This window comes from Bos grunniens, chromosome 22 (genome assembly GCF_055505025.1).
Source record: "Bos grunniens cultivar Pamir isolate PY7600 chromosome 22, Bosgru_T2T1.0, whole genome shotgun sequence".
Lineage (NCBI taxonomy): Eukaryota > Metazoa > Chordata > Mammalia > Artiodactyla > Bovidae > Bos > Bos grunniens.
The window spans coordinates 27,875,279-27,894,911 of NC_141186.1; the positions used below are offsets into that span (position 1 = coordinate 27,875,279).

The following is a 19,633-nucleotide window of genomic DNA, read 5'->3' on the forward strand; positions in this document are numbered from 1 at the left end:
TTGAAGATTGACAAGGACAAAAGGCTCCCATATTGGACTATTAGATAAACAAATCAACATTTGCTGTTTTAAGCCATTGACATTTGGGGATTAATTTGTTATAGTAGATAGTACTAATCCTCACATAATCAGATAGAACTTGACCTAACTGAATTTAGGATCTGAAAGAAAATACCTGTTGGAGCAGGTTGCCTTATTCTTGTGAGTTGGTGGGTGTGTGCAAGCCATTCAAGCCCTTTGGAAATTCAGGATTTCGTGGCCATAACAGGACAGTTTCTGCTTCCTTTTCCCTATGTCTTGCCTTTATTTTCCCTCTGGTTAGACAGACATGAAATGAGATGAAGGCATGGATTTTTGTGTTTGACTTTTATCTTTTCTCCTATTTTTCACCCTCCTGTTGGTGAACTCAGTGCCAATCTGAGAATACTTTGACAACCGCTTACCACCCTCGCAGTTCACTGTTCACTCTGCCATGCCATTTTGTTCTACACTGAAACTGGTCTAAGATTTAAACAAAAATTTAATTGATAGAGTATAACCAGGGAGTCTAGATTTCCGAAGACTGTGAATATAAAATGACATCAAATTAACTTTTAATGTTTTACTTAGAATGACTCAAGTTATATCTTAAAACGGCCCTTACAAAATATGTCTTATGTTTTGGTTTTAACTGATGCAAAAAAAATCCTTTGAGACTTTAAATGCCATTTCCAGGATGTGCCTGGCATCTGCTTCCAGTCAGCTATAAGTGCTTTGTATTGTTACAAACACTCCTCACAGTGACTTGGCAAATGGTCCCCTGTAATTTGCCTCCATGACTTTTTAGATGACTTTCATTAACAGTCAGGTGGCATTCAAAAATAAACATTGATTTCTCCTGTATCAGTCCTGGTCTTGGTGTGGTTCACTCAGATATGTGAGAGTTGGCATGAGGCCAGCTGCTCCAGATGGGGCTTGGATGGGAACACTCATTTCTGCCCCGTGTCTCCCATCCCTTCCCTTGGAGCAGTGGGCCAGCCCAGGCACATCCTTTCCTTGGCCATGATAGAAGCATGAGAGCAGAAACCCAGTCTCACAAAGAATTTTCAAGCTTCTGGTTACATCATGACAAGCTGTGCATCAAAGAAAGTCAGTGATCAAATCCAGATTCAGTGGGTTGAGCAATATACTCATCCTCTTGTTGGGAGGGCATGCACAGTTATGTGGCAAAGGCATGTCCTTAAAAACATGAAGTATTGGTATCATTAGGGTAACTTACCATAATCACCCTACCATCAGAAGACAGTAATTTTCTAATTCTCACTCCCTTCTTAAACACAGTCATTTTCCATTTGAAGCTAAGACTTATTTTATTAATTCATTAAGTTAAAAAGTCTATGTACTTAACCAGAACAGATAACATAAGAGGCAGCAAAGCAGTATTTTAAAAGGAATTTTGAGTAAAAAATTGCAGCCAATAGCAAAATTTATCTTTCAAAGAGCATATGTAAATATGTGTTCATAAATTTATTCATTCATTCAACAAATCTTTGTGGCACTGATAATTTACAGAAAGTCGAAGTGCTTCAAGGAACAAAATACTAATAAGACAATATCTCTACCTTTTACAATGATTCATATCAGAAAACTGACCCCTCCCTGGACACATCAAATAACTCATAATAGTACATAAGTCCAATAAGGCAATTGACTTTTTATCTTTCGTATTATCTAATACCTTTCTCATCACAACTTCCACTAAAAAAGTGCATATTATTAGTTATGTTACTACATATGCTAACAATCAATGATACTGGGTAAATGACATTCCCCACAGGGCTGTGTTAAAATGGAAGAGGGGAATCAGATAGAAATTGTGAGCAGCACTGTGTTTACCTGAGAAGTTGAAACGAGTCTTCTGTAGAAAACTGTAACATAATAGTCCTGAGATCGCTATCCATCAAGAGGGCCACTTCTATCGTAAACCCTTGGGTGACGTCTAGGAACCCAGATTTTAAAAGAGTTCCCACCATGCCTAGAGATAACAATGACTCACTGTGCCTAAACTGTTGATGCAAACAGTATGATATATGCAGAATATCTGTTTTCCTTCAAGGAGTCTACAGTTTTGGTATGGGAAGGAAAGTTATGACCAATATAGATAGCATAATCAAAAGCAGAGACATTACTTTGTCAACAAAGGTCTGTCTAGTGAAGACAATGGTTTTTCCAGTGGTCATGTATGGATGTGAGAGTTGGACTGTGAAGAAGGCTGAGCGCCAAAGAATTGATGCTTTTGAACTGTGGTGTTGGAGAAGACTCTTGAGAGTCCCTTGGACTGCAAGGAGATCCAACCAGTCCATTCTGAAGGAGATCAGCCCTGAGGTTTCTTTGGAAGGAATGATGCTAAAGCTGAAACTCCAGTACTTTGGCCACCTCATGTGAAGAATTGACTCATTGGGAAAGACCCTGATGCTGGGAGTGATTGAGGGCAGGAGGAGAAGGGGATGACAGAGGATGAGATGGCTGGATGGCATCACCGACTCGATGGACGTGAGTTTGTGTGAAATCCCGGAGTTGGTGATGGACAGGGAGGCCTGGAGTGCTGCAATTCATGGGGTCACAAAGAGTCAGACATGACTGAGAGACTGAACTGAACTGAACTGAGGCAGCAGGTGCATATGGGACAAGCCCTCAGTAAAACTGTGAGTCCAGTGAGCTTCCCTGGAAGACAGTGTTTCATATATGTTGTCACATCTGCTGGAGAATTGAGCATGTCTTCATGACTCCATTGGGAGCCGGTTCTTGGAAGCTTGCATTCATTTTCCTAATATCCTGAATGCATGACTGATTTTGCTCTGTGGCCCTTTGCTGTAATAAATCATAGCTGAGAGTACAGTTGAGTCCTGGGAGTCCTCCTAGGAACTCATCAAACCTCAGTGGGATCTTGAGGACTCTTGACCAAAAGGCAATCTTCTGTTCCTTTGTTCCTGGATATCAAAGGTGACCTTGTATGACAAATGCACTCATCCTTTCCATGGAAATTTACTGAGCACTTACTATGCAGTAAGTGTCATGCTAGATAGAATCTAAGAGTAAATTTGTGAATAAGGTCTTCATGGTCCCTACATTCATGGAATTTGGGTTCATCAGGGATTGAAACAATAGACTAAGACAAAGATAACATTATTTTCAGCTTATCCTTCCTCTTTTATTTTTTTTCCTAAAATGGAAAACATGCCCATAAGTTGTTAAATAGTAAACAAAGGACCTAATTCTTTAATAGAACACTTCACTAAAATGTAGTGCTTGGTTTCTCTGTTTTTCTTAGGAAAAAAATGGATTATGTTGTTAAGAGTAGCATATGATTTTAAAACTCAGTAAAGATATAAAGATAATTGTTAGATAAGTACTGTCCAGTTATGCACAGTTATGTAGGATGATGTACAGTTATGTAGGATGATGCTAAAATGGTTACTGTATATTTTCTTAACAGAATTTGCCAAAGTACTTCAAGGGCTTCACTTCCAAGAGAAAATAGCAGATGTCATACATGTGTTATAACTGGAAACTCTATTGCTATGAATTCTGACAGCAAGTTCAAATAATGAATTTGTAAGTGGAAACAAAACATACTGGGTATTGTAATTGATTTTTTTTAAGTGACTTCAGCATCCTTGCAATAATTAGGTCAGATGTAATATTTGAAATATGTGTGGATTTCAAAAGGAATCAGATGAAGTGGAAATGGCAGCATTATTATCCCTTTGAAAATTAAAAAATTGCAGTGACATATTGGAAATTTAAATTCCTTGCTTCTTCAGTTTTATGCACAGTTTTTCTTGGTGCAGATCAGCCTCCAGTTTTTATTTTAAGATGTGCTTAGAACATATGAACCAGATAAAGCTAGCTTCCATCTGCACAGAAGTGGGAAGGTTTTACTGCCTGGTGTATCGACTGCAAATATTTTCTCTTCTTATATCAACTTCTGCTGGGAGATTGAAAAAAGAAGATGGAATTGAAAAAAGTAGCATCATGATCTAATTTCTTGCAATCACTTTGAGTCTTACCAGAGAATATGTCTTATATTTTATGGACACTCATTTATCTCCTGTGCTTTGATGCTTTTGTAATCGCATCATTAACAATATATGAGCAGAATAGTTCTTCAGATTTACGTGTAACTGTGACTTGTTCATGGCTGCCAGCACACAGCAGGTGGATTAGCTTTTGTTGTGAATCATTTGTGTGCATGATTTAATATATGTTTGGGCCATAAGTCTGGCTTTGATTTTTAAACATTTGGCAGGTTGAGTCAATCTTGTGTGAATGTAAGTAAAATGCAGTGTGCACTCAACATTATCTCCCTAAGCATCAGTTTTTCAGGCGGGTAATCATTTGAGGTCATGGCTGTTGTGAATTCACAATCATTTAAAATTATACTTCAGCCTGTTTTTGGTGCTCCAAATCTTGAACAGAATTGTTGAGAGAGTTTGAAAAAAAACATTGACCTAAGAAGCAATGAAAGCATTACATTTAGTGATAAAAGAAAATGCATTTGTCAAACAGAAGGATCTGGGTTGAAATTTCTTGACTCTTTGTATCACACATACTTGGATTGTTTCATCAGCTTTCAAGAACTTATTTCTTTATTTGTAAAATGAAGTTAAAAACAGAATCTGCCTTATGAAATTGTTTTGAATATTAAATGGTACGTGCTTGAAATGTGGTTATTTCCATGCCTCAATAAATATTACCTATGACATTTAATGTAAACATTTGTAGTTTCACATACATAAAGAAAAAAGTGCATAAAAACCTAATTGTATTAGCTCAGTAAATTTTTCAAAAAGGAAACATATCAGTCTAGATAGCACTGGGATCAAGAAGTGGAGTATTCTTACATGTTCCTTGCAGAAACTACTTCTTACCATTACCCAGGAGCTATTGTTAATGTGACTTTCTTCATTTGAGATGAGTTTAGCTTATTTTTAAACTTCATTTATGATTCTTTCAGATTTTTCTCCAGATACTCTCATGTGTCTGTGAACAAAGATGTATTTTTCTTGGCTAACTTTTCTTTCACCGTTCCTTCCGTGTATTGGAGAGGAGTTTCAGTACAGTGGTGACCAGAAATGGTAAGAGCAGCCATCTTTTTCTTAACTCTCTATCTCAAGCAGAAAGTATTTCGTAATTCATCATTGTGTATAATTTCTGCTTCATTTAAAACTGATAGCATATTCAGAAAACTCTTATCTATTCCACCTTGGCCAAGAACATTTGTATTTTGAGGATTCCCTGGTAGCTCAGTTGGTAGAATCCGCCTGCAATGCAAACCTCGGTTTGATTCCTGAGTCGGAAAGATCCACTGGAGAAGGGACAGGCTACATAGTCCAGCATTCTTGGGCTTCCTTGGTGGCTCATTTGTTTTGCTTTTAGTAAAGAATGTGGAATTTAATCACAGACTTTATCAACATTCATAGAATTTGCCTTTCTTTTCGTGGTTAATGTGTTATATTACATTTTTTCCCCAAATGTTAACCGAGTTTGCATTTGAAAAACAAACCTCACTTGATTGTGGTGTATTATCCTTTCTATATATAAGTGAATTTGATATAATACTTTATGAAGATTTTACATCTATGTTGATGAATAAGAACTGCCCATAATTTTTCTTTCTTGTAATGCCCTTATCAGGTTTTGTATCAAAGATGTGCCTCATTAACCACAGGAGAAGCAGCCCTCCTTTTTTTAGAAATTCACATTTTCTTCCTTAAATATTTGGAAATGTTCATTGCTAGAACCATCTGGACTTAGCGTTTCATGTGTTGGGTTTCATAATCAGTAGTTTTCAAGAATGATACACTTTTCACTGAATTACCAAATTTATCTTTTGTTCTTTATTACTTCCTTCCTTTACTTTCTTAGGATTAATTTGCACTAGAATCTTTTAGTTTCTTTAGATAGATGCTTGGTTTGTTCTCAATCTTTATTATTTTCTGATATATGCATTTTATTAGACATGCCTCTAAATACTGTGTCAGATGTGTATCTCTAGAGATTTCATATATTATACTTTGTTAGCATTTAATTCCAAAGATTACTTGATTTTCTTTCTGATTTCTTTCTTGACCTATTTTTTTTTTAATTTATGGCTTAATTTCTAAGAATCTGGGAAATATTCTGATTATTTTTTATTGGCCTAATTAATTATCATATGTCCCCAAAACATAATTTGAATGAATTAAATTCTGTGCAAATTGTTTAGGCTTATTTGATGACTTATCATATATTCTATTTTGGCAAATGTTGTCTGCAGACTCACAAAGATTGTCTATTTTCTCATTGTTGGGTACAGTTTTCAAATTAGGTTAAAAGTGATGTTCAGATCATCTACATCACTGATTCTAGTTGTTTTGGGTGGAAGTGATGATATCCTGACAGTGATTTCATCCTATTTTTGAGAAGGAGTCACTAGTCTATAGTTATCTTATTTCTGCTACTTAATTTTGATGAAAGATGTCTTAACTTTGGCAAAAATTGTCTTCATATGCATGTTGATGCTTGAATATTGAATCTTAATATCAATGGATATGATTTAGTGTTCTCATTCAGAGCATCACTTTACTTAGTTGAAAAGCCATCTGAATTCTTATTTTTTATTAGGTTATTAATTTAATTTTTATAGAAAACATTGTCATAGTCAGAACAGTTTCTTTCTTAGACACCTAAAGAATCTTAAGAATAAAGTGCTAAATCTTAATTTATAGTTCATTGAGTCAGTGGGTAATACTAATGATGTCTAATTGTCCTGAAGTTGACAAAGTTAAGTAGACCTTCTGCTTTGCTGTTGTTCAGTTGCTAAGTCATGTCCAACTCTTTGTGACCCCATGGACTGCAGCATGCCAGGCTTCCCTGTCCTTCATTATCTCCCAGAGTTTGCGCAAACTCATGTCCATTGAGTCAGTGATGCCATCCATCTAGCTCATCCTCTGTTGCTGGCTTACACTGTAACAATTAGGTGACTTGGCAGCCAGCTTTCCTGAGTAGAACCCTCAGAGGATTTTGAAATGATAAATGAGTGAACTATTATCCTAGAATCTCCAATTGGTAATGATTTTTCATGAAAATAAGTTACATATTTCAGACTAAAATATTCAAACATTTGTTGTCAATCAACAAGTTAAATTGTATCTGATATTCTAATACTCTAAACATAAGGCTATGCTTCACCTTTGGTAGCTCAGCTGGTAAAGAATCCGCCTGCAATGCAGGAGACCCCGCTTCGATTCCTGGGTCAGTAAGATCCCCTGGAGAGGGAATGGCTACCCACTACAGCATTCTGCCCTGGAGAATTCCATGGATAGAGGAGCCTCGCGGGCTACAGCCCTTGGGGTCACAAAGAGTTGGGTACGACTGAGCGACTTTCACTTTCACCTTTAAACAAGAGATGGGATTCTATGGATGAGCAGATAGGACAGGTTTTCAGTTTCAGTTGTCCGACAATAAATAGTTGTCAAACAAGTTGCTTTGTTAGTAAATTTGGTCTGACCCATCATATCTATGACTAAATGCATGGGGACTAATACAGCTGCCTCAGTGCTGGAAATTATATTTAACATTTTAATGCATGTACTTGGTACAATAATAGTTTGGGAGTTTAAAATTTGTTATTATGTACTGTAAAACTATCCATTGACTGAAAGGATATAAGTCATGCCAAAATATTGCAATATTTATTTGCCAAGTTTTCTTTTTTTGTAATTATCTTGTCTTTCAAAGTCAAGAGCTAGAATGAATGAAATAGGTTTCTATTAGAATATTCTAAACATTTCCTGTTGAATATTGACCAAAGCCAGTGGTCTAATACTTTTGAAAAAGTAAATGATTCCTATTTTGCTCTAATCCTAAAAGCAAACATACTTTATTTTTCACAAAGTGTTAAATGCTCACTTTCACTTTTAACTTCTAAGAGCTGAAGTTGAAGCTGCTTGGGAAAAGTTGGCTGAATCACTGACTGAGGCGCCATGCTATAGACCTGAAACTAACTCAAGGAACACAGCACTGTAAATCATCTGTCCTTTAATTAAAGAACAAAGAACCATTGGCTGTTGGGTACTGCTGTTCTCCTGAGGCAGTATGAGAAAGGAAAATTATACACAACAGAATAGATGTTGATTATAAAGAGAATTTGGAATATTAGAGAAGTAATATTTTGAGGCTATTCATTTCCTTTCTGAATTTCGTGATTAAACATCCTTGTTTTACTTTGTGTCCTATCTTATCTGTGAAAAAAAAAAAAATGTTTTGCTTCCAGTTTCTCCCAAAGCAAGGTGGGCTTCGATATTCAGAGATAAACTGCATGATTTCCATCAAAGAAAAGAAGCTTAACATTCAAAGGCATCAGAACACAGTGATCATATGCTTGATCTTTAAAGAATTATTTTGAATGCACATGATAGAATCGGCCACACACTACATTCTTAGTTCGTTTACTCTGCAAATGCCATGACTGATATTCCTCCTACGCATATTAGAAAACGTGAATGAAATAGAATGCTCTTTAGAGTTCTTTACAATATGGGTAAAGCTTGTGTTTTAAGCATTAAGCTGTTTTGCTTTTTCTTTCTTCTAAGGTAAAATGCACAAAGAAAAAAGGCAAGAAAATGTAAAATTAGGGTAAAAATCCAATGTGGGTTATTTTATTTTCAAAATAAATTTTACCTTAGCTTACAATTCTAAGGCTAGACATCACCAATCTAAGGCTAGATTCTTACATAAGATTTCATCTTTATACTGGTATTTATAAATTGAGAAACTAATATATATTAAATTGAAATCCCTCCTCTTCTAGTATTAGATTTACTGGAGTTATCTTTCACTATAGAATCTCTGTGGTTTTTGGATTCTTTACTTAATATTAAAAATGCATAAGGATGGAAGCCATGATGATAAGAATAAATTGATATCTTTCATTATAATCATTTTAAAGATTCTAGATAACCAATTACTATATTATTTTTATAACATTATGGTTTTGTTTTCCTAGATGAGTATAATAAATATTATATATTTATATTTTAAATTTTTAAATGTAACTTTAATAATTATACAATGAAAACTCATATATGGAATCCTTGCAGTATATTATTAAAATTGTGATAAAATATAAGTAACATAAACTTTACCAATTTTTAACATTTTAAGTGGATAATTTGGCAGCCTTCAGTAAAGTCATCACATTGTGCAATCATTACTGCTGTCCAGTTTCAGAACTTTTCATCATACCACACAGAAACTTTATTTGTAAAACAGCTCCCCCATCCTCTCTTCCCTCGGCCCTATCCCACATTTTGTCTCTCTTAATTTACCTTTTATAGATACCTCATAAAATTGGAGTCATACAATATTTATCCTTCCCTCACTTATTTCATATAATGTATTTCCAAGGTTGATCCAGGTTTTAGTATGTATAAAAATGTTTTTTCTATTTAAGGCTGAATAATATTTCATTTTAGTGATATATTGCGTTTTGTTTATTCATCTATGATAGACATTTGGGTTACTTCCATCTTTGGGCTATTTGAACCATACTGCAATGGACAGTGGACTTCCTGGTGATGCTAGTGGTAAAAAATCCACCTGCCAGTGCAGGAGAAGTAAGAGACTCGGGTTTGATCCCCGGGTCAGGAAGATCCCCTGGAGGAGGGCATGGCAACCCACTCTGGTATCTTGCTTGGTGAATCTCATGGACAGAGGAGTCTGCCAGGCTACAGTCCATGGGGTTGCAAAGAGCTGGATATGACTGAAGCTAATTATGCACTCATGCATGCATGCAATCAGCATTGGTATACATGCATCCCACTGAGTCCGTGCTTTCAGTTTTGGGGGGCTATATATAAAGAGGATTGCTGAACCATGGGGTTCAGTTCAGTTCAGTCACTCAGTCATGTCTGACTCTGCAACCCCATGGACTGCAGCATGCCAGGCTTCCCTGTCCATCATCAATTCCCAGAGTTTACCCAAACTCATGTCCAATTAGTCAGTGATGCCATCCAACCATCAGATCCTCTGTTGTCCCCTTCTCCTCCCACCTTCAGTCTTTCCCAGCATCAGGGTCTTTTCAGATGAGTTGGCTCTTCACATCAGGTGGCCAAAGTATTGGAGTTTCAGCTTCAGCATCAGTCCTTCCAATGAACATTCAGGACTTATTTCCTTTAGGATTGACTGGTTTGATCTCCTTGCGGTCCAAGAGACTATTAAGAGTCTTCTCCAACACCACAGTTCAAAAGCATCAAGTCTTTGGCGCTCAGCTTTCTTTATAGTCCAACTCTCACATCCATACATGACTACTGGAAATACCATAGCTTTGAGCAGATGGACCTTTGTGGGCAAAGTGATGTCTCTGCTTTTTAATATGCTGTCTAGGTTGGTCATAACTTTCCTTCCAAGGAGCAAGTGTCTTTTAATTTCATGGCTGCAGTCACCATCTGCAGTGATTTTGGAGCCCCAAAAATAAAGTCTGTCACTGTTTCCATTGTTTCCCCATCTATTTGCCATGAAGTAATGGGAGCAGATGCCATGATCTTGGTTTTCTGAATGTTGAGTTTTAAGCCAACTTTTTCACTCTCCTCTTTCACTTTCCTCAAGAGGTTCTTTAGTTCTTCTTCTCTTTCTGCCATAAGGGTGGTGTCATCTGCATATCTGAGGTTATTGATATTTCTCCTGGCAAACTTGATTCCAGCTTGCGCTTCATCCAGTCCAACATTTCTCATGATGTACTCTGCATATAAGTTAAATAAGCAGAGTGACAATATACAGCCTTGACGTACTCCTTTCCCTATTTGGAACCAGTCTGTTGTTCCATGTCCAGTTCTAACTGTTGCTTCTTGACCTGCGTACAGATTTCTCAGGAGGCAGATCAAGTCATCTGGTATTCCCATCTCTTTAAGAATTTTCCACAGAACCCTGTGGTAGTTCTGTTTATCTGTTTGAAGATCCACCAAGCTGTTTTTCATAGCAGCTGCAGCATTTTATATTGCCACCAGCAACTGAAAAGGATTCCAATTTTTCCACATTCACCCCAACATTTGTTATTTTCTGTCTTTTTTTGATATTAACTATCCTAATCAATGTGAGGTGATTTATCTTTGTGGACTTGATTTGCATTTTTTAAGTGACTAGTGACATCAATCATCATTTCATGTGCTTGTTTCATACTGTGCATCTTCTTTGGATAAATGTTCTAGTGCTTTGCTCATTTTTGAATTAGGTTAGTTGGTTAATTTTTTTATGGGTGAGTTGTAGGAATTCTTTGTATGTTCTGAATATTAATGTTTTATCATATATATTATTGGGAAACATTATCTGCCATTCCTTGTAGCTTAGTGGGTAATCAATCTGCCTGCAATGCAGAGGACCTGGGTTTGATTCCTGGGTGGGAAAGATCCCCTGGAGAAGGAAATAGCAAGCTACTCCAGTATCCTTGCCTGGAGAATCCCATGGACAGGGTAGCCTGGCGGGCTTCAGTCCATGGGGTTGCAAGAGGCAGATAAGTCTTAGCTACTAAACCACCACCACCATCTGCCATTCAGTAGGCAGGTTGCCTTTCATTTTCTAGACAGTTTTCTTTCTATGCATGAAAGTTTTAAAATTTTGATAAAATCCAGTTCATTAGTTCATCTGACATTTCTGTTCAAACAACATTTCTGTTGTTGTCCCCTGGGTGTCTGGTGTTATATTCAAGCAGTTATTGCCCAGTTCAATAATATGAAGGCTTTCCCTATGTCTTCTTCTATGGTTTCTTTAGTTTTAGCACTTAAGGTCTCTGATCTATTTTGAATTAAATTTTTTACATGGTGTTAGGTAAGGGTCCAGCTACCTATTTTTTGCATATGGATATACAATTTTTCCAGCACTATTAAAAGAGTACATTTTTCCACCTACTGTCCTTGACACTTATTTTGTATTAATAAATAAATTGACGATATATGTGAAAGTTTATTTCTGTGATCTTTTCTATTCCCTTGGTCTGTAAATCTGTCATTATGCCAGAACCACACTATTTTGATTAATATAACTTTGTAGTAAGTTTTGAAACTAGGAATCATGAGTCCTCCAACTGTGTTACTCTTTTCAAAATTGTTTGGCTGTTTGGAGTCCCTTGATATACTATATGAACTTTTAGGTGGGCTTTTCTGCTTTTGAAAATAAATCTTGGAATTTTCATAAAGATTGTGTTGAATTTATATATTTTTTGGATTGTATTGCCATTTTAACAATATTAAGTCTTCTAATCCATGAATACTGGTTGTCTTTGCATGTATTTAGATCTTTAATTTCTTCTAGCAGTGTTTTGTAGTTTTCACTGTACAAATATTTTGCCTCTGTAATTAAATTTATTTCTAGTTATTTTATTCTTCTTGATGTTACTATGAATAGAATTTTCTTTATTTCCTTTTGCATTGGTTCTTGTTAGTGCAAAAAAAATGCAACTGATTTTTGTGCATTCAGTTTTTACTTGCTACTTTGTTGAATTTGTCTATGAACTCTGATAGACTTTGCCTGTGTGTATGTGCCCAGAAATGTGTACTCTTTAAGTCTTTCTGCATACAAGATAGTGTCTTCTGAGATCAGAGAAAATCTTGCTTTTGGCTTTTAATTACTTTCTCTTGCCTAAATGCGCTGAGTAAAATTTCAGTACCAGCTGATAGAAGTGGTAAAAGTGAGCATCCTTGTCTTGTTCCTAATCTTAAGGGAAAAACCTTTCGTGTTTATTCAGTATAATGTTAGCCATAGGTTTTCTTCACATATGCAATATAAGAAATGACTTTTGGGGACCTACATTCCTGAATTCATTTTACTAATGAATTGTATAAATCAGTTAACTTCTATAAATTCAGTAGGGAGTATACTGAGTTGTATACTCCCTTCTGAATTCATTTTATTAATGAATTGTATAAGTTATTTAAGTTCTGTAAATTCAGTATACTGAGGTGTATACTCCCTACTGAATTCATTTTATTAATGCACTGTATGTTAAATAAGTTCTGTAAATTCTGTGTACTCCCTACTGAATTTATAGAACTTAAATAACTTATACAATGCATTAGTATAATGATTTTGGGAATATAAGTCCCCAAACATCATTTCTATAGTGGCTTTATGTATTCATTACAGAAGACTCAAACAAGAATGGATTAAATAAGACTTGGGTTTCTTTTTCTCTTATGTCACGTCAGAGTCTGAAGTCTTATATAGTAATAGTTTTACCAAAACTTTAGGAGGCAAGTTTCCTGATATTTGGTTCTCTGTATTTTTAGGACAGCATTGTACTTATAGAATGTAGGTACCAAGACTATTTGGGTCAAGGGGCTAAGATCTTTTCATGATAAATTCCTTTGGAAACCCCATCTAATTACTTCTTTTTTATTGATAAAATAGACTTATTTTTTGTTCATTGAAGAATTTGCTAATATAGTTATGAGAACATGTACACGTGTGGTTTACTTTTTTTTTTTAATTGGAGTGTAGTTTCTTTACAATGATAGTTTCTACTGTATCTTGAAGTGAGTCATCTACGTACATATACATACACACACACATATATCCCCTCCCTCTTGGATCTCTCTCCCACCACCCACGTATCCCACCCAGCTCGGTCACCACTGAGCACCAAGTTGAGCCCCTGTACTAAAGAGCAGGTTCCCACTAGCTCTCTGTTTTACACAGGGTAGTGTATATATGCCAATGCAAATCTCCCAGTTCATTCCACACCCTCTCCCCCAACCGGTATCCACACATCTGTTCTCTACATCTGCATCTGTATTCCTGCCCTACAGGTAGATTCATCTGTACCCTTTTCCTAGATTACACATATATGTATTAATATACAATATTTGTTTTTCTCTTTCTGACTAACTTCCCTCTGTATGACAGTCTTTAAGTTTGCTTACATCTCACAGGCTAGAATCTATTTTCATGGACACCTATATAGGCAAAGAATGCAAGACAGTGCAGTTTTTAAGGTGGTTAGTTCTTCAAATCAAAGAGGAATGATAAAATGGTTCATGTGAGGATAACATTTATTCTGTGTCATTTTGCTTCTTCATAAAACAGAGAAGAAATATTAATATCAAATTAATGTGTGCATATGCCTGATATAAAATAAATATTTATGCAAAAAATGAATAACTGCATTGAAGTTCTTGAAGTGAAAATATCAGAAAGTTGCTTTCAGCCATATGTTCCATTTTGCTTTAAGAGTAATATTAACCATAACAGAATTAACAATTCTTTCAGTTCAGTTCAGTTCAGAAGCTCGGTCGTATCCGACTCTTTGCAACCCCATGAATCGCAGCACGCCAGGCCTCCCTGTCCATCACCAACTCCCAGAGTTCACTCAGACTCACGTCCATCGAGTCAGTGATGTCATTCAGCCATCTCATCCTCTGTCGTCCCCTTCTCCTCTTGCCCCCAATCCTTCCCAGCATCAGGTTCTTTTCCAATGAGTCAACTCTTTGCATGAGGTGGCCAAAGTATTGGAGTTTTCAGCTTCAGCATCAGTCCTTCCAATGAACACCCAGGACTGATCTTTAGGATGGACTGGTTGGATCTCCTTGCAGTCCAAGGGACTCTCAAGAGTCTTCTCCAACACCACAGTTCAAAAGCCTCAATTCTTCGGCGCTCAGCTTTCTTCACACTCCAACTCTCACATCCATACATGACCACTGGAAAAACCATAGCCTTGACTAGATGCAAAGTAATATCTCTGCTTTTGAATATGCTATCTAGGTTGTTCATAACTTTCCTTCCAAGGAGTAAGTGTCTTTTAATTTCGTGGCTGCAATCACCATCTGCAGTGATTTTGGAGCCCCCAAAAATAAAGTCAGCCACTGTTTCCCCATCTATTTGCCATGAAGTGATGGGACCAGATGCCATGATCTTCGTTTTCTGAATGTTGAGCTTTAAGCCAACTTTTTCACTCTCCTCTTTCACTTTCATCAAGTGGATTTCTAGTTCCTCTTCACTTTCTGCCATAAGGGTGGTGTCATCTGCATATCTGAGGTTATTGACATTTCTCCCAGAAATCTTGATTCTAGCTTGTGTTTCTTCCAGTCCAGCGTTTCTCATGATGTACTCTGCATATAAGTTAAATAAGCAGGCTGACAATATACAGCCTTGACGTACTCCTTTTCCTATTCGGAACCAGTCTGTTGTTTCATGTCCAGTTCTAACTGTTGCTTCCTGACCTGCATACAAATTTCTCAAGAGGCAGGTCAGCTGGGCTGGTATTCCCATCTCTTTCAGAATTTTCCACTATTTATTGTGATCCACACAGTCAAAGGCTTTGGCACAGTCAATAAAGCAGAAATAGATGTTTTTCTGGAAGTCTCTTGTTTTTTTCAATGATCCAGCAGATGTTGGTAATTTGATCTCTGGTTCCTCTGCCTTTTCTAAAACCAGCTTGAACATCAGGAAGTTCACAGTTCACATACTGCTGAAGCCTGGCTTGGAGAATTTTGAATATTACTTTACTAGCGTGTGAGATGAGTGCAATTGTGCGGTCGTTTGAGCATTCTTTGGCATTGCCTTTCTTTGGGATTGGAAGGAAGACTGACCTTTTCCAGTCCTGTGGCCACTGCTGAGTTTTCCAAATTTGCTGGCATATTGAGTGCAGCACTTTCACAGCATCATCTTTCAGGATTTGAAATAACTCAACTGGAATTCCATCACCTCCACTAGCTTTGTTCATAGTGATGCTTTCTAAGGCCCACTTGACTTCACATTCCAGGATGTCTGGCTCTAGGTGAGTGATCATACCATCGTGATTATCTTGGTCATGAAGCTCTTTTTGTACAATTCTTCCGTGTATTCTTGCCACCTCTTCTTAATATCTTCTGCTTCTGTTAGGTCCATACCATTTCTGTCCTTTATTGAGCCCATCTTTGCATGAAATTTTCCCTTGGTATCTCTAATTTTCTTGAAGAGATCTCTAATCTTTCCCATTCTGTTGTTTTTCTCCATTTCTTTGCATTGATTGCTGAGGAAGGCTTTCTTATCTCTTCTTGCTATTCTTTGGAACTCTGCATTCAGATGCTTATATCTTTCCTTTTCTCCTTTGCTTTTTACTTCTCTTCTTTTCACAGCTATTTGTAAGGCTTCATGACAGCCATTTTGCTTTTTTTTTTTGCATTTCTTTTCCATGGGGATGGTCTTGCTCTCTGACTCCTATACAATGTCACAAACCTCCGTCCATAGTTCATCAGGCACTCTGTCTATCAGATCTAATCCCTTAAATCTATTTCTCACTTCCACTGTATAATCATAAGGGATTTGATTTAGGTCATACCTGAATGGTCTAGTGGTTTTCCCAACCCAAGATGGATGGGTCATGGTGGAGAGGTCTGACAGAATGTGGTCCACTGGAGAAGGGATTGGCAAACCACTTCAGTATTCTTGCCTTGAGAACCCCATGAACAATATGAAAAGGCAAAATGATAGGATACTGAAAGGGGAACTCCCCAGGTCGGTAGGTGCCCAATATGCTACTGGAGATGAATGGAGAAATAACTCCAGAAAGAATGAAGGGATGGAGCCACAGTAAAAATAATACCCAGTTGTGGATGTGACTGGTGATAGAAGCAAGGTCCAATGCTGTAAAGAGAGATGGCAAGAGTGAACTTCGACATTCTGGGAATCAGCAAACTAAAATGGACTGGCATGGATGAATTTAACTCAGATGACTATTATATCTACTGCTGTGGGCAGGAATCCCTAATGGAGTAGCCATCATGGTCAACAGAAGAGTCCGAAATGCAGTACTTGGATACAATCTCAAAAATGACGGAATGATCTCTGTTTGTTTCCAATGTAAACCATTTAATATCATGGTAATCCAAGCCTATGCCCCAACCAGTAATGCTGAAGACTCTGAAGTTGAATGGTTCTATGAAGACCTAAAACCTTTTAGAACTAACACCCAAAAAAGATGTTCTTTTCATTTTAGGAGACAGGAATGCAAAAGTAGGAAGTCAAGAAACACCTGGAATAACAGGCAAATTTGGCCTTGGAGTATGGAATGAAGCAGGGCAAAGGCTAGTAGAGTTTTGCCAAGAGAACGCGCTGGTCATAGCAAACACCCTCTTCCAACAACACAAGAGAAGACTCTACACATGGACATCACCAGATGGTCAACACCGAAATCAGATTGATTTTCTTCTTTGCAGCCAAAGATGGAGAAGCTCTATACAGTCAGCAAAAACAAGACTGAGAGCTGACTGTGGCTCAGATCATAAACTCCTTATTGCCAAATTCAGACTTAAATTGAAGAACAACTCTTTACATTGTTCAAATGAAAATGTTGCATTTGCCTGGTTCAAGTGAGTGGAAAAATTTAATAAACCTCCCAGTGTCACTCTATAATCCCATTATTGTTTCATTCAACATTAAACAATTAAGCTTAATAGAAAAAAATAAATTGAAGGAGGTATATTTAAGAATATACACATACACAAATATTCATTGAAGGTTTTTGTATCACAGAGTTTTTTTATTTATATAGTCTATTGAAAACTTACCCCAGTTTCTCATTTCCCCTACAATTTCATTAATATACTCTAAGTCAGGAAGATTCTTGGAAGGCAGTGCCTTCGAGTAGCCAATCATTTTTCACTTCAAAAATTAAAACACTATTTACTCTTGCTTTCTACATGCAGTCATTGAGGAATGCAAATTACACAATTAGATGCATTTTGTTGCTCAAATGAAAATTCCATATACCAAAATCTCAGCTCAAGAGTGCCAATGGTAAAACCCAACCTCAGACCCTGCACTGCATACTAATTTGTATTTTTGCTTAAATCTTTCCTACTTGAAGGCTTAAAATATCACACTTCATCGTTAAAGTATTGTTTTCTTAGAATGCTTTTGATTTCTAACTAAGTGGTGAGTGATGAATTGAGGTGAGATAGTTAGATTCACTGAGTGTTGAAATGTTGCTTCCTACTGTTTTCCTTTTACATCACAAGATAAAAATGAATCAAAATGAGAGATACAGTATAACATGAGAAATAGTGCTACTTTAAATGAATCTCTCAGTACAAATCAGAAAATCTCTTTATAAATATATCAAAATTTTTTCAAATCCTATAGAATAACAGAATTTAAATCTTTTCACTTATTATTTCTGAAGTTCTGTCATAACAAGCTCAGATATTTTATAATTGTATTGCAATGGCAAATATTTATTGAACATAAACTTAGAATATTTCCTCTGTTAAAAGTTTATCTTATCACATTTAATCTTTATAAAAACTCTATAAGATAGGCAATTTAATCTCCATTTTATAAATGAATTTACTCAGCCATAGAACTAAAAAGTTAATAGATGATTTGGATCCAGGACTGGACTGCAGATGATCTTTATTTAAAACTCATTATCTTAACTGTTAGGTTATATGTATCATTGGAATACACATTGTATTAGCTAAAATACATATATACATATTTGCACATGTAGTTGTTCCTATGTATCTGTATACCAAAAATAGGAAAACTCTTCTTAGCATATATTAAGATGCAAAATTAATTAACAGAGAAAGGTTTAAAACAGTAATTTATTGACATTTAGGTCACTTAGACCAGTGTATAAATTATATCATTCAAGAGACAAGTTGATGCACTTATTAAAAGTTAATACTTAGAGACCCAAAAAATATTGATTAGGATTGGTTTAACTCAAATTGAATCTGACCATGTCTTCCTTCATTCTTTAGTGATATGAAAAGTGTTGCCCAATTAACAGTAAGAATAAGATTTAGTAGAGGATAATTCTATCTATAAAATTCTAGATTCATGTATATCAGACAGAAAAACCTGGTTTGGAATGAAACAGTTATTCCAAGGAACTGTATTAAAAATAAAATTATGTCTTACCATAATATTCTTTATTAAAAAGTCAAATCTTCAAGTAGTTGTATTTAACAAGACCCATCTGGTGTAATTTACTAAACTACCAACAGATATTTTTCTTTCTAAATTGATGCCATTATTTTAGGCCTTAAATCTTGCCATGCAGTGTAAAATATAACATAATTGTACAAGAAACATTAATCCTTTCAAAAATTTAAATCACTAACAGAGCTTAAAAAAACTGAAAACAATGGGATGCTTACTGATCTCAAAGTTTTCACATGATAGAGGATATATTTTAACCTAGTTTATCCCCATACAAAGGTAACCATTGTGGGCCCTATAGTGTGTCTTATTGTAGTCAAAGTCTAAATTCCTTCTTACTATTGATTAGATCAGTGGTCTCCAACCTTTGTGGCCCCAGGGACCAGTTTTGTGGAAGAATTTTTCCTCTGAGTGGGTTCCAGGAGCAGGGATATTTTGGGGATGATTCAGCTACATTCAGAGAAAGCAATGGCACCCCACTTCTGTATTCTTGCCTGAAAAATCCCATGGATGGAGGAGCCTGGTAGGCTGCAGACCATGCGGTCTCTAAGGGTCGGACACGACTGAGTGACTTCACTTTCACTTTTCACTTTCATGCATTGGAGAAGGAAATAGCAACCCACTCCAGTGTTCTTGCCTAGAGAATCCCAGGGATGGGGGAGCCTAGTGGGCTGCCATCTATGGGGTTGCACAGAGT

The 19,633-nt window shown here is 36.4% G+C and overlaps 1 long non-coding RNA gene across 17 annotated transcripts in view; it reads left to right on the plus strand.

Moving 5' to 3' along the window:
• LOC147348230 (uncharacterized) overlaps window positions 1-19,633 on the plus strand; it is a 317,007-nt gene that overhangs the window by 79,407 nt on the left and 217,967 nt on the right. For 13 of the 17 annotated variants that reach the window (XR_015151241.1, XR_015151240.1, XR_015151242.1 and 10 more), the window contains exons 2-3: window positions 3,476-3,594; window positions 4,997-5,117. This is a non-coding gene — a long non-coding RNA (uncharacterized LOC147348230). Of the gene's footprint in view, window positions 1-3,475; window positions 3,595-4,996; window positions 5,118-5,676; window positions 6,214-7,952; window positions 8,246-16,749; window positions 16,958-16,987; window positions 17,401-19,633 lie in introns of those variants that run through there. The other 4 variants (XR_015151245.1, XR_015151252.1, XR_015151239.1 and 1 more) reach the window with 4 other exon arrangements.